The 16,736-nt window shown below is 39.8% G+C and overlaps 1 protein-coding gene across 1 annotated transcript in view; it reads right to left on the bottom strand.

Annotated features, from left to right (window-relative positions):
* Positions 1–16,736, bottom strand: part of LOC124268347 (cytochrome P450 2C31-like) — a 65,712-nt gene that overhangs the window by 14,497 nt on the left and 34,479 nt on the right. The gene's annotated exons all lie outside the window — the stretch shown is intronic.

A 16,736-nucleotide genomic window follows, 5' to 3' on the forward strand; every position in this document is an offset into this window, starting at 1 on the left:
GTGCAGGGATTTAGTGAATACAAATAGCAATGTCAGCTGTATACGTGTTGTAAATGCGCAGTTTTCCATAAATTTACACAGGATGTATGTTTAAGGTTAGGAAGGAAATCGATTCATCGTGGCATGTGGACCTTTTATGTTAAATACCAGGGCTGTAACTACCTTTAAAGAAAGCCCGGGCATACGCATGAATTTTCCTTAAATAGTTGGACACGCTCTCAATACTATCTAATTATAAAGCTTTGCAGCTATCGGGGTTACACGATCAAATTGGCTTGCTGTCTGCATGAATACAAGCAAGGGAAGGGTTGTTAGTTGGTGACATTTCAACCCTGCTACAGTGGTCTCACAGTCGTAAGTGGACCAGCGTACGGCTATCGCGTTGGCCTACACTGAAAAACTAGCTATGTGAACCGTTCAAACGCCTTCAACTGCTTGGTCACTTTATAACAACATATTGCCAAGCAAAAACAAACACTAGTGCTGTTAACTTTACCTGTTTACAAGCTGAATTTACCTGTTTGTGAAACGGCCGATTGGAGACGGGCTATCCAATCGGGTTCTGTTAAGGATCCCTTAGCCACAGAGGGTCTGTACCGGTAAAGTAAATATCTAAGAGGGTGTCAACGGGTGTGCACACTCGCCGTGAAACGAGTTTAACATCGTGTTGACGTTTGTTGCACTTATATCGCTACTTGATTGCACGCGTTTGTTCGGCTGAATGTATCCAATCGGTCTTATGATAGTTTTGAAGCCGTACTGAGCCCGCTGAGATACCATGCCTCGGTTTATCTTAAAACACATTTTACTGACTCCTAGTGGAACAGTCCTTGCTTTATATGCTATATGCCGAACGTAAGGCAGGGTGACAACAAGTATGATCTTCCAACGTCTTTGCATTTCATTTCAACACGGGGTGGTGAGGTAGCCTATTGGTTAAAGCGTTCGCTCGTCACGCCGAAGACCCGGGTTCGATTCCCCATGTGGGTACAATGCGTGAAGCCCTTTTCTGGTGTCTCCCGCCGTTATTTTGCTGGAATATTGTTAAACGCGGCGTAAAACCATACTCACTTATTCATTTCACCATGATACACCAGCACATATAGTGCATTTGGCTCAAAAGCGGACTGATGAATTGCAATCTAACTCGAAAACTAATAAACATATAATACTCAATGAAACGCTGATCATAATCAAAACATCAGACCAACTCTGTGATTTGTTTGCAGAATTTATGTCCTAAAATTAAAAAAGCTGTTTAACAAACTATCATTCAAATATTGACAAAGTTCACTATTTGTTACGAGGAAGGAGTGCAGAGAAAGGGACAGCCCGGTGTTAGAGAATCACATGCACAAGTACCGACAAACTTATTGATTCATCAACCTGTGCTGTGCGGCGGGGGACACTAGAAATGAGCTTCACACATTGTGCCCATCTGGGGAATCGAACTCGGGTCTTCAGCGTGACAAGCGAACGCCTTAACCATTTGGCTACCCCACCGCCCCTAATCCTCAGAGTGGAAGGAGATAAATATCTCCAACCGTATGTAAGGAGACACGGGTCTCCAATATTGTGCAAGGAAAGGGGAATCTCCGAGACAACATGAGATGTAGTATGGCACAGCCATGACACCCAATACATAGTAGTCATCTTCTCGTTGTAGCAGGGCGGTGGTTATATAGCCTGAGTTATGACATGTTGAGTGTCACCATCTCATAACACCCCCCACACCCCCCGAAGTATCACACACACACACACACACACGCGCTTCTTTTCACACACACAAACACATTCACACAGACATACACATTGCCATCCATCATCATCAGGTCATGCTGTTTTCATTATATGTTGTCCTTGTCTGCAGTTGAATGTCAGCCCACTAACATCTTCAGTCTTCAATACCCTTAGCAGCCTCTGAGTTCTCCAGCTTCACCTGGACTTCCCCTCTATTTTAGTCACTTCCACCACCTAATATAACTGTCCAGCATCTGACTTCCTTGTACACCTGTCAGATGCTACCTGTCTTTTCATTGGCCCTTTGGTCCTCTTCTCTAAACTTCTTTTCTCACCTCCCCTCCTCAGGCATTCTGGATGAACTCTTATAGGAGGGACGTTCTATCTTTTTCAGCCTTCCTCCCATCTTTGGCACAAAATAAACATCATCTTCATAAAAAAACGGCCTTGTTGTGACTAGCAGCCGAGTGGCTGGACATTTTCCTACCACACCCGTCTACGCTTGCAGTATAAATAACACTCATATGGCGCCCCTCATATGAGGTACAGTACGTTTGAGTCAGAAACGGACCGATGAATTGCAAATTTTATCATTGTACAAAATTGCCACATAAATATAAATAGTACACATGTTTATCATTTACTAATACCCAACAGCTTTCTTATATTTGAAAATTTTCCGGACTCCACCAATAAAGTTGTTTTCGGTGGCATGGTGTTTTTTCCTGGGTAGATATATGCCATACTTCCCATATGTCTATATGGGAAATCTTTTTTTCCAACATGTCTAGGACTAGGAAACCTAGTTTATCCACATGTCTAGGGCAAGGAAAGTTAGTTTTTCCACATGTCTGTGGCTACGAAACGTAGTTTTTCCACATGTCTAGGGCTAGGAAACCTAGTTTTTTCACATGTCTATATACAGGAAAAAACAAAATGCCCCAAAAAGATATTTGTCTCCAGACCAGAAATCTGCAACCTTGATTGGCCGACGCGTAGCCCCAACCTCAATCCTATCGAACACAACTGGAATGAGCTGGGTCGACGTGTGTTTACTAACGTTCTAAGATCCATTAAGGGACGTGTGACAGTAAGAGACGTTGGAGGAGGCTGTAAACTTCATTTTGGAGGGTACATTCACATGAACGTTATCGTTGTTAACCGGGTTCGATTCCCCACATGGGCACAATGTGTTAAGCCCATTTCTGGTGACCCCGCCATGATATTGCTGGAATATTGCTAAAAGCGGCGTAAAACCAAACTCAGTCAGTCGTTGTTAAAGAGTTTTTGTGTTTGTTGTTTTCCTTTGATGTCAAGATGCACAGCATACAACAACAATTATTGTCTTAAACCTAAAATTGAAAACCTAGTCCAAAAAATCCCGAGTATCAAGTTTTCAACTTTGCTCATGATGCCTGTTATCAATTAAATCAATAACCTTTAAAAGCAAATAATTAAACTAGAATTAGTACCATTATAAAGATCCTTCATTGATTATGATTTGAAAAAAATTACCCCTTGTGATGGGGGGTAGGTGGTACGGAGAGCGGAAGGTTGCGGGTTTGATCCCCGACCGACTCGCGTCACACCAAAACACGGTAAAATATGGTACTTGTTGGTCCCTGACTGGAGCTCGGCATTAATGGGTACAACAAGGACTGGTCGGCTCGGAGTCAGTGTAATGTGTCGGAGTGGGGCGTTCATGCTTAACTGAGGTATGGTATTTCAGTGAGCTAGCACTATAAAAAAGTCTGGGCTAGTACATGCAGCCACAGGTACACTCATGCACGTTGTCATATGAGCGAAATATTCTTAAGTACGACGTTAAACCCCACTTCACCTCATCTCAGCTCACCTCTCAACAGCATTCGTCACCACGCACTCCTTTTCGTAACCTGCAAGAGGACTCGTCCCCCTCTCGATGCTTGTTATGTGCGAAAATACGACAAACCAATCAGAACGCGCGTAATGATTGTTTAAATAAAATTATCCTGATTACTAAAATCGTTTATGGCATTATCTCATGGTTGAAAAAATCATGAAAAATACATATTGTCATATTTAAGGTACAAAGAAAGTAGCTAACAGAATTGTATTGCCTAGTGTGAAGTTTTTAATCAGGATATATGCCATGGACAGTGAGATATTCAAAAACACACACGTGTGTTTGTTTACATAACGGCTCTCATGGGTCAGGAGTGCAGAGAAAGGGACACCCCGGTGTTAGAGAACCACATGCACAAGTACCGACAACCTTATTGATTCATCAACCTGTGCTGTGCGGTCTCCATCCTTTCTCGAACACCTGGCTGTCCCTTTCTCTGCACTCCTCCCTCGTAACAAATAGTGAACTGTGTCAATATTTTAATGATAATTTGTTAAACAACTTTTTTATTTTTAGGACATAAATTCTGCAAAAAAGCTCACAGAGTTGGTCTGACGTTTTGATTATGATCAGTGTTTCATTGAATATTTTCTGTTTATTAGTTTTCGAGTTAGATTGCAATTCATCAGTCCGCTTTTGAGCCAAACGGACTATAGCCTTATGAGCAAAATACCTATGACGCATGTATGAGGGTGTGCTTATAAGGTTAAGACTATTTGCTTTACTTCTAGGCATATGAGACGGTCGTCCTCCGGTGTAAGTGACAACTACATAAACATGTAGTCTTGCTATACACACAACCTTTTGCACAACTATTGGTGTGTTTTGCGAGTCGATTCTACTTACACTTATATTCAAGGCCTCATTATTTGGGTTGTTGGATATTGATGTCTTGAAAGTAATGCAGTCTTGAAAGGAATGAGCAAGCACGTGCATTTCACGTTTCAAATATCGGATAACCTTACACAGCGGCGTATCTATGATCGCTGCAAACTCCCATTCAGAAGGCACGTTCAGTGAGGTTGTCGAGTGACTCTGATGAAGAAATATTGCTTACCCAGATTTTCAAGAATTAACAGATTCAGACTATGCAAAACCCGACCTCGTTAATAACTGTCATTCTGACTGCCAAGATCACAGATGATTTTGTTTAGATTAATTAGCTAATGGTACTTTAGATAGATGTAACCTTAGGCTATCAGGGGCGTAGCTGCCATTATGAAAAAAAAGCCCGGGCTTACACATAATTGTTGCTAATAAGGATGGCCAAGGCCTCAATATTATCTAAACATAAAGTATTTCAAACGGCTTATCCGAAAAAAAAATGGCTTGCTACGCGCCTGGCTATAGAACTTTGACGGGTTGTTATTAGCTATAATCCGGTAATACTATAGGCGCAGGGAAGCGTGACCAGGTTTGGCCTGATACCTGATGGGTTGATTGATATACAATAGTGAGGTGAGGGGAAACTTTGGTACGGGAGGTCAGTTCAAATAGTGGGACAGGGTAGTACTTTGTTCAGTCAGTCAGAATTATCTCCTTATTAATACCCGGGGTTCCAAAGACATTGAGAAACAGTTTTTACTGTTATTACTTTCATACAAGATTGAGTATACTGGACAAGAAACTTTTTTTTAAAGTTTTTAAGTTATGAACTTCAACTCCGCCTTATTTAAATGTAAACCGGAGTATTGTGGTGTGAAGTGTACGGTACTGACACATGCCTTTCTTGGTAACCTATAGTTACCTGTATTGTATTGTAGACTCCCGAACTGGCCGGTTAGTCCTTAGAGTGAGTGAGTTTAGTTTTACGCCGCTTTCAGCAATATTCCAGCAATATCACGGCGGGGGACACTAGAAATGAGCTTCACACATTGTGCCCATCTGGGGAATCGAACTCGGGTCTTCAGCGTGACAAGCGAACGCCTTAACCACTAGGCTACCCCACCGCCCCTAATCCTCAGAGTGGAAGGAGATAAATATCTCCAACCGTATGTAAGGAGACACGGGTCTCCAATATTGTGCAAGGAAAGGGGAATCTCCGAGACAACATGAGATGTAGTATGGCACAGCTATGACATCCAATACATAGAAGTCATCTTCTCGTTGTAGCAGGGCGGTGGTTATATACCCTGAGTTATGACATGTTGAGTGTCACCATCTCATAACAACACACACACACACACCCCAAAGTATCACACACACACACACACACACGCGCGCTTCTTTTCACACACACAAACACATTCACACAGACATACACATTGCCATCCATCATCATCAGGTCATGCTGTTTTCATTATATGTTGTCCTTGTCTGCAGTTGAATGTCAGCCCACTAACATCTTCAGTCTTCAATACCCTTAGCAGCCTCTGAGTTCTCCAGCTTCACCTGGACTTCCCCTCTATTTTAGTCACTTCCGCCACCTAATATAACTGTCCAGCATCTGACTTCCTTGTACACCTGTCAGATGCTACCTGTCTTTTCATTGGCCCTTTGGTCCTCTTCTCTAAACTTCTTTTCTCACCTCCCCTCCTCAGGCATTCTGGATGAACTCTTATAGGAGGGACGTTCTATCTTTTTCAGCCTTCCTCCCATCTTTGGCACAAAATAAACATCATCTTCATAAAAAAACGGCCTTGTTGTGACTAGCAGCCGAGTGGCTGGACATTTTCCTACCACACCCCTCTACGCTTGCAGTATAAATAACACTCATATGGCGCCCCTCATATGAGGTACAGTACGTTTGAGTCAGAAACGGACCGATGAATTGCAAATTTTATCATTGTACAAAATTGCCACATAAATATAAATAGTACACATGTTTATCATTTACTAATACCCAACAGCTTTCTTATATTTGAAAATTTTCCGGACTCCACCAATAAAGTTGTTTTCCGTGGCATGGTGTTTTCTCCTGGGTAGATATATGCCATACTTCCCATATGTCTATATGGGAAATCTTTTTTTCCAACATGTCTAGGACTAGGAAACCTAGTTTATCCACATGTCTAGGGCAAGGAAAGTTAGTTTTTCCACATGTCTGTGGCTACGAAACGTAGTTTTTCCACATGTCTAGGGCTAGGAAACCTAGTTTTTTCACATGTCTATATACAGGAACAAACAAAATGCCCCAAAAAGATATTTGTCTCCAGACCAGATCCAAGAAATCTGCAACCTTGATTGGCCGACACGTAGCCCCAACCTCAATCCTCAAACGTTCTCAGATCCATTAAGGGACGTGTGACAGTAAGAGACGTTGGAGGAGGCTGTAAACTTCATTTTGGAGGGTACATTCACATGAACGTTATCGTTGTTAAAGAGTTTTTGTGTTTGTTGTTTTCCTTTGATGTCAAGATGCACAGCATACAACAACAATTATTGTCTTAAACCTAAAATTGAAAACCTAGTCCAAAAAATCCCGAGTATCAAGTTTTCAACTTTGCTCATGATGCATGTTATCAATTAAATCAATAACCTTTAAAAGCAAATAATTAAACTAGAATTAGTACCATTATAAAGATCCTTCATTGATTATGATTTGAAAAAAATTACCCCTTGCGATGGGGGGTAGGTGGTACGGAGAGCGGAAGGTTGCGGGTTTGATCCCCGACTGCGTCACACCAAAACACGGTAAAATATGGTACTTGTTGGTGTCTGACTGGAGCTCGGCATTAATGGGTACAAGAAGGACTGGTCGGCTCGGAGTCAGTGTAATGTGTCGGAGTGGGGCGTTCATGCTTAACTGAGGTATGGTATTTCAGTGAGCTAGCACTATAAAAAAGTCTGGGCTAGTACATGCAGCCACAGGTACACTCATGCACGTTGTCATATGAGCGAAATATTCTTAAGTACGACGTTAAACCCCACTTCACCTCATCTCAGCTCACCTCTCAACAGCATTCGTCACCACGCACTCCTTTTCATAACCTGCAAGAGGACTCGTCCCCCTCTCGATGCTTGTTATGTGCGAAAATACGACAAACCAATCAGAACGCGCGTAATGATTGTTTAAATAAAATTATCCTGATTACTAAAATCGTTTATGGCATTATCTCATGGTTTAAAAAATCATGAAAAATATATATTGTCATATCTAAAGTACAAAGAAAGTAGTTAACAGAATTGTATTGCCTAGTGTGAAGTTTTTAATCAGGATATATGCCATGGACAGTGAGATATTCAAAAACACACACGTGTGTTTGTTTACATAACGACTCTCATGGGTCCACTTGGATGTATTTCTGACAATCTTGTGGGCTTGTTTTGGAGATTGTACGTGCGCTTTCCAGCATTTTTAGGAAATATACTTATAAATCACTACGGGTTTCAAAGCATTAATATTATATCTATATATAACTTATAAACTTGAATTTAATTTTTAACACTATAGTTATAATGCATCTCTGGGGATAGTTTAGTCTGACCTTTGGGGGTCATTCATATTTTTTTCAGCGTATTAATATTCATTTTAAAATTCCACCAGAGAATGGCAGCAAGGTTACATAAATGTTCTTTTTCAGAAATATTTTAAAGTCATTTTTGAGTATCTGCTTTGGGATTCAATGTAGCTGAAAAAAGATTATTTTATTTGCATATTCAATAAAACAAATCCCATTTGTGATCTTAAACCCGCTCTAGTAATATACATTTGGAAATAAATTTATATTACAGCTTGTTAGAATGTGTGTTTAAAAAATATTTTACCCCTTCTTTTAATTGGTTTAATTATTTCAAATGAATAAATAAAAACGAAAATAACAATAGCCACACAGTATACGAGTACTTTGGTGATATTAAGTATAAATGGAATCAAACATGAATAGAGTTATCGTTCTTGTATAAAGTAGTTCTGGTGTTCATACGCCAATGTGAAATTCTTCCAGAGGGGCACGAGTCGCTAATCGGCTTGTCACGGAATAACACGAGTTGCTCACGAATGCTTTCAACAGGTATTCATGATTATATTGATGATGAAATGGTCTCTTCAAATAGATATAACCAATATAGGGTTCTATTGCATGTAATCTATTTATACTTACGTGGGTGTCCCATTTTTGCATTAGATCGCCGATGTAAGATGTAATAACAGCTTTATACGTAACTGCAGCATCAGCCATCGTGTTACCATCGATTCCACGACTAACGGGATCGGGTGGTCAGGCTCGCTGACTGGGTTGACACATGTCATCGTATCCCAATCGCGTACATTGATGTTCATGCTGTTGATCACTGAAGTGTCTGGCCCATATCTGATTATTTACAGACCGCTGCCATATAGCTGGAATATTGCTGAGTGCAGCGAAAAACTGAACTCACTCACCCATTAATTCCAACATGGCTGGGTAACCAGCAAAAGACGATGTCATATAGGCCAGTTTCAAGATCATTAAATGATTCAATTGTTTCAATTAAGAGTGGATGCTTACAGAATATGTTTTTAATAGCCTGACGGCACGAAAGAGAGTCTGAAAAGATTATATGTTGTCAGTATTTGGGGTGGTTATTAACATATTTTAGAGCGTTAATATGACGTTTGCTTCGGCTGTGAAAATTGAGCTGTTATTCGGTAATCTGGATGATATTATTCTGGATCCAATGACAGTGACACAAGCAATTGCTCCTCTATCCTTGGATCAATCTATAAATAAGGATTTGTATGTATTATATTTATTTCTGAAATTTTGCCTACAATGTAATTCGTTTGTTTCTGATTTATTTATGGTGGCCAATGTAAGGTCGACTTGAGGAATTACTAATTGCCAAGGAGGAAAAGAAAAAAGCCAGGACAGTGATATATTTTCCAGCTCAATGTTAGCGGCAGAAATACACGGTTTTAACATGCATTCCAGGTTTTTAACATGCAAATCTTGACTAACAAATCGACAAGCAAGTTCATTATGCACTTCAACAATTTCAGTTTACCTGTTGAATATCTTTCAAAGTGGGATAATGCACAAACACAAAGATATTAGACCGGTTCCGTCCCAGCCATTTATCACCCAATGTCGGGCTGCCCGACGTGAAACGTTTCTGGTTGTTCCCACTGACAAAGCCTCAGAAAGCATCACTCATTAATCGTTTGATCAAGGACCTTGGTAAAAGTGACATATAAAACATGTCACATGTGAGGCAAGTATGTCAGCTCTCTCAACTCATGGTAGGACTCCTGCATACATGTCCATTCTTCTTGTCTACTGGATTCAACAGCTAAAACAATCCGTACATCTGCATAATGCTGGTAAAAATCACTGTCTCAAAGATTCACGATAAGCCTTACCCATAACATTCCTTTATCCATGGGGCATTTGTGTATAGAGCTATATATATACCAGGCGTCTTTATATACTAGGGTCAAACAATATATAGCACATGTAAAGAAAGATGTCTCAGAAATAATACAACTAAGATGCCATCATAACGTTTAATCTGTTGACAAACGTGACATATCGTGACATACAGACAAAAAGTTCAAACAACACTAGAAAACATCAGTTGTATAGACCAACCCCCAAAATGAAAACGACAAACATGAAGCACTCGGTAATTCAATATCTTGTGTATTTTCCTCGCGCGGCCAAGACACATGCATCTTGATCTCCTGCTCCTTATCAATCGCATTCCATTCCTTTACTTGAGCTCTACGGAACCCTGGGAGATCCACTGGTGCTGGGTGACATGTGTACACACGTCGACCGAGCTCATCCCAGACATGCTCAATTGGGTTGAGGTCTGGCGAGCCTGCTGGCCACTCAATCCGCTCTACAGGATGAAGAATTCCGTGACAATCCTGGCCCTGTGAGGCCTTGCGTTGTCGTCTTGCAGAGTGTCGACCACAAAAGACACATAGCTTGCAGGAATGGTACTGCTATTGGAGCCAGAGTCCCGATAACCCTGTCCGGTAAGATTACGTCGACCACTTGCAGTTGAGTACGCCCACTGCCTACCGGTTATGCGAGGCCACAGTTGCATCTGTCATTCGCTCTCCAATGCGACGATAAATCCTCTGCCGACCATCATGGAAGGAAACATTCAGTTATGTATATTTAAAACCAAAACGAAGATTTCACAACTTTTAAGAATAGTGTTACCAATAGCTTGACCGTTCATTAATGATGCGGCGTTCACATCATTATGCACACTTAAGCCCATTTTAACCCATTAGAGCCCACGTTACCACATAAATCCCTTTTCACCACATTAATCCCACTTTATCTCAGAACAATATTGTTCCTATCAAAAATATATATTCTTCAGCCCCAAACATGTACCATCCATGGTAAATCCAGTGTACATGCCCCTTCCTACTTTCAACCATGTTCCGCCCACAAATCTTCCCCCAACTCCGTCTCCATCATGAATGTACGTGTGACAACCAAAGAATGAAAGTGTCTCTGAAACAAATGCATATTTCTGACTATTTCCTAACAGACTAGACACGTGAAGACCCGGGATAGAATTGGTCTTCAGTAACACAATCATGCTTGTCGTAAGAGGCTACTAACGGAATTGGGTGGTCAGGCTCGCTGACTTGGTTGACACATGTCATTGTATCCCAATTGCTAACCGAAACGTGAGTCTCATTAACTAATTCAGACAATGACCTACTTTTCAGCCGATCCGAATTTTTTCTCGAGTGAAAGTGAAAAGAGACACAACAAACAAGCATGGTTACGCTAAATTCCAATTCCTTGCTTCATAACAAATGGGTATTTATAAATTAATTTTAATTTTACAGTTTAAAAAGATCGTATTTCTGTAGGTTATGTCGAGGTCGTTAACTAAGACGTCACAGACTGCCCCTGTTTGAAGAGGTACAATGATTCACAATTCATCTGGCTCACTGGTTACACATGTGATGTGTTCTTTGCGCTTATTAAGTGTATGTTTGTAACGTACAATGTGATTGATATAATATCAAGTCCTTACCAAACCATTAAAATGTTATAGCGGCCGAGCCTCGTTTTGAGATTTCCACGATTTCCATTTGTCAGAGCACGCTGTACGACAGAGCACGCTGCACGGCATGTTTGCAAGTATTAGAACGAGCGTAGTGTTGCAATATACAGGTGATTAGATATATCCAATAATACTGATTAATCGTTATATATCCAGTTGAATTGGTTGGTCTCAAAATTCTGGACTGATTATTGTACTAAGTTGCGCAATAGGACGAAACCCAGTCACCAGGAAACGAGAATTTGACTAGAATGATGCGCATGATGTTGATCACTAGATTGTCTGAACCAGATTCGATTATTTAACAGAACGACTTAAACAACTTAAATCATTGGCATTAAGTGGATTTCCATATTGACAATTGCAATACAAACTGTGCCCATTGTAACAGAATGTATCGGACCTTAAAGAACGTAATAATGACATTTTAACGGCCTGATATGTTTTTCCTTACTGTAAAACATTCAGTTGTATATATTTCAAACCAAAACGAAGATGTTAAACTTTGCAGAAATAGTGTTACCAAAAGCCTCACCTTTGATTAATGACGCCGAGTATATGTATCTTCAGGAGTTCATGACAATTTGCCAAACGTGAAAGCAAATGTTATATCTGATGTTTACGGAGAAAACAATGCGGGAAATGCTCGGCTGGGATTGAAATTTGAGGGTAAAACACGTACAAGAAATACGCATCCCCATGGGCAAACCTTAAGCTTCCCTGCCCTAAAAGTGTCAATATCCTTTTCATTACCATGAGAAACCTCAACTATAAATTTAACTCCAAGTTTCACATCAAAGATTGCATATCACAAATTCTGTATTCGTAACTATTACTTTTGATCACACCACAATCCATAAACAGAAAAAACAACAATTAAAGAGTCTTTATTCAGAATATAAGGCCACATGGCCAAAACTGCTACATATTTGTATCAAAAGTAATAATCGAAATTAAAAAGCATTACAAAAACAGTTAAGTACAGAAAACGTACGAAAGCCTAATGCTGCCACTTTTGTAGCATAAATATTTTTTTCTGCTACAATTGTCGTTGCTTCGAATATTTACTCGTTACTTCGAGAATTTTCTCGTTACTTCAATAATTTTCTCGTTACTTCGAGTTCTTTTCTCGTTACTTCAAGTTTCGGTCAAAAACTTGAAATTTCAAATATTTTCTCGTTACTTCAAGTTTCTGTCAAAAACTTGAAATTTCAAATATTTACTTGTTGCTTCGAGTATTTTCTCGTTTCTTCAATTATTTTTTCGTTGCTTCGATTAATTTCTCGTTTCTTCAAGTTTCGGTCAAAAACTTGATATTCGAATATTTTCTCGTTACTTCAAGTTTCTTTCAAAAACTTGAAATTTCGAGTATTTACTCGTTATTTCAAGTTTCTTACAAAAAAACTTGAAATTTCGAGTATTTTCTCGTTACTTCGAATATTTTCTCGTTATTTCAATTATTTTTTCGTTGCTTCGATTAATTTCTCGTTTCTTCAAGTTTCTGTCAAAAACTTGAAATTTCAAATATTTTCTCGTTACTTCAAGTTTCTGTCAAAAACTTGAAATTTCAAATATTTACTTGTTGCTTCAAGTATTTTCTCGTTTCTTCAATTATTTTTTCGTCGCTTCGATTAATTTCTCGTTGCTTCGAATATTTTCTCGTTATTTCGAATATTTTCTCGTTGCTTCAAGTTTCTCTCAAAAACTTAAAATTTCAACTATTTCCTCGTTGCTTCGAGTATTTTCTCGTTATTTCAATTATTTTTTCGTTGCTTCGATTAATTTCTCGTTTCTTCAAGTTTCGGTCAAAAACTTGATATTCGAATATTTTCTTGTTGCTTCAAGTTTCTTACAAAAAATTTGAAATTTCGAGTATTTACTCGTCGCTTCGATTATTTTTTTCGTAATTTCGATTAATTTCGCCACATTTTCTATTTTATATCGTTTTTCGTTTTTTATTTCACAATTCTGACTTTGTACTGAGAAAATGACGGTGGACATAGGAACGGTCACATGTAAACTACAGGCATATCTGAGAGAAAGTACTGGAGACGACGAGTTGTTCCTAACCCTTCAGCGTGAGAAGGTACGCTCTTTATTTATCTTATTTTTCATTATCCAACAGTGCTTTTCTACCAGATTTTGTAGGTCGTTATAACCTAATTGCCCCTGAAAATTCTGTCATTACTTTGTTCCAGACATTCGTCTCATTTGTATGCAAATTATTGTCTCGTTCGTATGCAAATGAGAACACGAAGGTAACCTTCAACATGTGCTGTATATGAAGGAAAACTGTGAAAGGCAAACAGAAACCAATAAGGTGAAATACACGTTTGACATTATTCCCATCATGTATCTATAAACTACGTTTGTAGGATACATCTCACCTTCCCCATATGATCACTTAGAGTATACCTTCAGTTTCGTCGGTTCGGATGAACCCTAATAAGTACCATTTCCAATTAACATTACGGAGAATGACTCAACAGAAGATTTGGATTCATGGAAACATTAACTGTTATATATATATATATATATATATATATATCATATGCACCAAATGATACCGATCTGTTTAAAATTCTCTCACAAATACAGAGTTTTAATATCTGCATCGATGTCCATGATGTTGCAAGTGTTTTCCGCCTCCCGACGCGCTTTCATTATGACAACATTGACAGGTTTCGCCATTTTCCTGTATGACTGATCACTTCCATTGTGTAAACCGTCTATGATTTATAACGGATACTAATAAAGAATTAATATAGCATCCCCATTAACACATATATTCCTTGGGGCACCTCTACAGGTGAGGAGTGAGTTTGTGTTCGTGCTATAAACAGGGCACAAGGGAGGTATTAAGTGTAAAACATTACTGGCTAGCGACCAGTTATCGCCAACACCTGGCTGTAGCGCTTGTACAGACGTCTTGACTTGTGCTTCCATAGTATTTCACACATTGATACATCACACAAGCGATAGGCTACGACAGTTAAAATCAAGCTGTCTGGACAAGCGCTACAGCCAGGTGTTGGCGATATCTGGTCGCTAGCCAGTATCTGGAGAGAAAACGTTTTAAAAGCATTGTAACCAACAATCAAGGTCACTTTTCGCTTATTTTTTTCAAGCCTGTAAGCCACATTTATTTCTATGATTACTGGGCGATAATAAAAATTACAAGTTTCGAGAGGAACATAAAAACTTTTATATCGCTCAGACGCGGAGGTGCAAATACTAGTATATAGCGAAGTTATCGCAATACTGTGTGTGATTATTGCCCACTTCTGGTGATTGGAATGACAGTGTGAGCGCTGTATACTTCTCCGGATGAGCCGGTTATTACAGTAGTGGATAAACTAATGTAACGCTGAAAGTCCATGAAAAATACTATGATTTTAACTGTACAGTAGAGAAGCGAAAACATAAAACTGGGCTGAAAATTGCATGATCACAATTGATATTATTTTGCTTGTGATGCAGTGTCTGTCTAAGGGTTTTGTGCCAACAAAGTACTAACATGACGTGCCAGGGCCAACACACATAATTGTGTTTACGGTATCAGACCAATCATTTCACATGCTTCTCGCGCAACACAGGGCACATGTGACCCTGTACCCTTCATGATACGGCAACGTCATGGTTACCGGTTGTGGTCTGCGTGCTTGCAATTGCCTACCCCATGTGTGGGGGAAATAAACCCTATGTAATATTTTATATAATAACTACAGTTAGGCAATATATTTGAAAATGTTTTAAATGTCTCACAACAGTAACTCGTTAAACCAACAGTTTGTACCTTGCAATTGTGACCTCTGAAACAGCTGATCGAACAGCTGATGAAGTCAAGGAATGTGCCTAACTCATGTCATGAGCAGACATTGGCGGAATGTAATCTACTTAAAATATATTTTTGTCACCCTTATGTCAGTCTGTAATCAAGAAAACATGTCTATAACCCTTTCCCCATGATAATATACAAATCTTATCTCACACACGGTCGTTTTTGTGATAATTTTCGCAAGGCAACACTGTACATAATTGGAAAATGTTGCCAACTCACGACTGACTTGATAACCAAGAGACGCGATGTGGTCATGGTCATGACTGTCATGTGTTGACTACTGTCATGTGTTGACTAGTGTCATGTGTTGACTGTAGGACCCTATCGCGGCTCTCGGTTAAACTTCCAGTGACACGTAGACTTTTCCGACTGCAGCACATGCCAAGCACGCCGGGTTCTACGTGGAAAATGCCCTTATGGTAGCTAATAGGAGTGAATTTTGAACTGTCTAATGAACATGTGATTAACTTTAATGAATCACTACTACTAGGTGAGGTGATGTGAAAATGGGTTTAACGTCGTGCTTGAGAATATTTCGCTCATAAGACTACGTGCATGCGTGTGTATGGGCGGCTGTTTGTACTAGCCCAGACTGAAGCTGGTTTCAGAGTGCTAGCCCACTGAGATACCATGCCGCAGTGAAGCATGAATACCCCACTCAGACACATTATACTGACTCCGAGCCGACCAGTCCTTGTTGTACCCATTAATGCCGAGCGCCAGGCAGGGACCAACAAGTACCATATTTTAACGTCTTTTGGTATGACGCTCTTACCACCACGGAGGCGGCCCACTACTACTAACTGGTGGGAAATTCAACATCATTTCACTCGTTACGGTACACTTTACTGATAGAAAAAGCAAAATTGACCACATAACCGTGTTTTTTACTGTCTGGAGAGGTAGGGGGAATGAGCAATTTTGTACATGACATAGAGGGTCTCTCTCTCTCTCTCTCTCTCTCTCTCTCTCTCTCTCTCTCTCTCTCTCTCTCTCTCTCTCTCTCTCTCTCTCTCTCTCTCTCTCTCTCTCTCTCTCTCTCTCTCTCTCTCTCTCTCTCTCTCTCTCTCTCACACACACACACTCCTTAGCCATAAATTACGAACGCTCCCTTATCACTTTTAATATATTCAAGAATCATGAATTTTGCTACTTACAGATATTTGCCAATTTTATTACTCCGTTTCCATGGAAACAATTGGAACTTATATAGGGACCTCTGTACTTGACTTCAGGAACACTGCTCAAGAACAACAAACACTTTTCATCCAAACCCGGTACATGTATCAACCAAGGGCTGAAATGGTGTGT

This window comes from Haliotis rubra, unplaced genomic scaffold (assembly GCF_003918875.1).
Source record: "Haliotis rubra isolate DU_JTF1 unplaced genomic scaffold, ASM391887v1 Scf1372, whole genome shotgun sequence".
NCBI lineage: Eukaryota > Metazoa > Mollusca > Gastropoda > Lepetellida > Haliotidae > Haliotis > Haliotis rubra.